This window comes from Frieseomelitta varia, unplaced genomic scaffold (genome assembly GCF_011392965.1).
Source record: "Frieseomelitta varia isolate USP_RPSP 00005682 unplaced genomic scaffold, Fvar_1.2 scaffold_147, whole genome shotgun sequence".
Taxonomy (NCBI): domain Eukaryota; kingdom Metazoa; phylum Arthropoda; class Insecta; order Hymenoptera; family Apidae; genus Frieseomelitta; species Frieseomelitta varia.
Window position 1 is genome coordinate 429,603 of NW_025109161.1, and position 3,443 is coordinate 433,045.

A 3,443-nucleotide genomic window follows, 5' to 3' on the forward strand; every position below is an offset into this window, starting at 1 on the left:
TTTTTTTTACAAACATGCTACTATAAACCACTGTTTATCAGAAACTAACATTGTGAAAAGAAAAGCTCAAAATCTGCTATGAATTTTAGACAATTAATAATCACAGATAGTCTAACTTTGAACAACTAATACAGTATAGTATAGATAGGAGCTATATAAATTACACTTTGACCAACCAGTTGCTACAAATTAAAGATGGAATAAACTACTATAAATCACTGTTTATCAGATCTAACATCAGAAACTAACATTGTGAAAAGAGACGCTTAAAATCTGCTATGAATTTTAGACAATTAATAATCACAGATAGTCTAATCTTGAACAACTAATATAGTATAGAATATAAATTAGCAGATCTTACAAAAACACTTTGACCAATCAGTTGCTACAAATTAAAGATGAAATAAACTACTATAAATTACTGTTTATCAAATCTAACATCAGAAACTAACATTGTGAAAAGAGACGCTTAAAATCTGCTATGAATTTTAGACAATTACTAATCTCAGACAGTCTAATCTTGAACAACTAATATAGTATAGAATATAAATTAGCAGATCTTACAAAAACACTTTGACCAACCAGTTGCTACAAATTAAAGATGAAATAAACTACTATAAATCACTGTTTATCAAATCTAACATCAGAAACTAACATTGTGAAAAGAGACGCTTAAAATCTGCTATGAATTTTAGACAATTACTAATCTCAGACAGTCTAATCTTGAACAACTAATATAGTATAGAATATAAATTAGCAGATCTTACAAAAACACTTTGACCAACCAGTTGCTACAAATTAAAGATGAAATAAACTACTATAAATCACTGTTTATCAAATCTAACATCAGAAACTAACATTGTGAAAAGAGACGCTTAAAATCTGCTATGAATTTTAGACAATTACTAATCTCAGACAGTCTAATCTTGAACAACTAATATAGTATAGTATATAAATTAGCAGATCTTACAAAAACACTAAAATCATCCGCCTTTTGAAAGGCCGGGCGAATCGAAGAGGAAGATGAGAAGGAAAGATGAAAAATATCAGTATCTAAGAACACCATCTGAGAAGATACATGATAAATAGAAACGTGTCGTCTAAAAGATTGTCATTGAAACAAACGAACTACCAAATTGCATGAACAATTGCCGCCGTGTCTTTTGCTACCTGTTGCCGAACGTTAGAGGTCGCGATCGTGTCTGGAAAGAAAGGAAAGGGGGATATCGCGAGCTGACAATCCCGGAGCGTTTCCGGTGGAACACGAAGGCATAGGCGGAGTCTGCGGAACACGTCGTGCTCCCAGTTGGGGTGAATCCTAATACCCAGATAATGGGAAGTAATTGCGAGGGATCAGAGCCAGAGCGAGCGAACGAAGCTACTCTCTCTCTGTCTCTCTCTCTCTTTCTCCCTTGCTCTCTCTGGGTTCAGGAGCGTGTATAGAGAGAGGGTGGAGGTGTCGGCGTTCTCATCCCCTTGCGGCGCCGGAGATTCGTGGGGGTGGATGAAAAGGACGGTCCAACAGACGCGTACGCACACACATTGACAAGCAGTGGGGTGAGAAGAGGGAGGCGAGAGAGGCAGAGACACGAAGGAACCAGAGGATACGAGGGAGACAGAGGCCTATAATCATATTACCCGGGCTAAATCACGCTGCACATTCTCAAATACGGATCTACGATGGATCATGGTGTTTTGTAACGGAAAAAACACTTGTGTTGCACGTTCGTGCAACGACATTCGTTTGATTGTGTTTCTACGTGGAGCACAGAGGTGGAGCAAGATCCTGTGTTCCTGTCGTTGGGAATTATTTTCCTTCACACACCAACTTGGGAACATTTTAGAATTACGACTTTGTCCAGCCTTTGTCCCCACCAAAAGATGATTCTGCCGTCTATTTTTTCCACTCCTTAGCTATTCTAAGTGATAAGCTCGCGCAGAGCATTACAGCGCGGTGGGTTGAAGACACTGATAGCTCGAGGAGGAAGTTTGTTTCTTCTTTGATACAATTAAAGGATACTTGCTTGGAATTTGATAGGTAAATGGAATTTTAGAGACACGGAGGGTAGGAGATGTTTGGACAAGTTTCACGGAGCGGTTATACGCGAATATCAATGTTAAAGGAGATTTTAGATCAAATTGTTATCTAGATAGGAGTGATGTCGTTTGAAATAGCATTGACAACATATCGATATCACGTTATAAATCATATCTTTAAATAGGATGTTTGCATCACGGAGAAACATTTTTCTGGGTAAGAGAAAATTTTCTTCGTTTGCATTGACTGTCACTGATACGCGCCTTTTTTTTCCCCCTTGTACCTTATCTCCTCTACTTCATCGACACGTTCAGCAAGGGTCAAGCGTCAGGACCTTTCATCACACCTTCTCCTGGCATACACCCTCGTTCAAAAGTATGAAGATACTCGTTCCATTACAGGAGACACCTGGAAAAAGTTACGATACAATTAATGAATTTTTTTTTACCAAATTTTGCATACCTGGTGTAATAAAAAATAATTAATAATTCACTAAAATGGTGCACAATCTTACCTGAGACACGAATCGATAATTCTCCTCTGACAAATGAGCATGACCATACGTTTATTAGTGATCTTTATACTAAATCTCGTGTGGATTTGTACAAATTGAACAGTAACGCAGCAAATTCAAAGATATGAAAACACGTACGATCTCCATTTCATTTAGAAAAATATAAATTCCCAGGTACTGTTCTTTTTTAACCAACCAGCGTCTAAAACAAACATCAAATCATCGTAGTACCAACGCCTGTTTTCAACGTACCTCCGTCGTCCCTTAAACATCCAAGCGTTCGACACCCCCTCACACGTAGGCTATATTACAAAATATTTTCTTTGATGTCGGAACGGTAGATCTCGCGTTCGCGATATTGCCCGCTGGCGAACGGAGAGACAACAGAGGAGGAGAAGAGGCAGCGGGAGAGGAGAAGCAAGCATCTCGTAAACTAATGAGATCATGGCAGGCCATTTATGACGTTTAAATTCCGTTAAGACGTCTGTTATTACGGCACCGTAAATAAAGGGAGGGGAAAATTCGCACCCCTTGCCGGGCCGAAAGGGAGAGACAGGAATGCGGCGAAAATAATGAAATAAAGGACAATGAAATGGCAGGTACAATAGCCAATGGAGCAAGGCTAGGATGGATGAGAATGAACAAGGCGGCAAGTACAGAGAACCCCCAATGGTGCGGACACAGTGGGCAGAGGAACGACCGGCAGAAGGAGGGAGAGACAGAGAGAGAGAGAGAGAGGTAGCGAGGGGATGAATGGGGAGCTGGTAGCTGCGCGCGGACTAAATGCAGTGGGCGGGTTCCCATTACTTTCATTATTTTCCGTCATAGGGGTTCAGCACCGATATGCGCAGCACAGGATGCTGCAGTCTGCAAAGCGCGAGGATTGCTTCG

The 3,443-nt window shown here is 40.1% G+C and overlaps 1 long non-coding RNA gene across 1 annotated transcript in view; it reads right to left on the bottom strand.

Annotated features, from left to right (window-relative positions):
- The window catches only part of LOC122534569, a 6,587-nt gene extending 3,666 nt beyond the window's left edge, over positions 1 to 2,921 (bottom strand). Inside the window, exons 1-2 of the long non-coding RNA XR_006307927.1 lie at positions 2,553 to 2,921; positions 2,322 to 2,446 (exon numbers count right to left, since the gene is read on the bottom strand). This is a non-coding gene — a long non-coding RNA (uncharacterized LOC122534569). The remainder of the gene's footprint in view (positions 1 to 2,321; positions 2,447 to 2,552) is intronic.
- Positions 2,922 to 3,443: the final 522 nt, after the last annotated feature.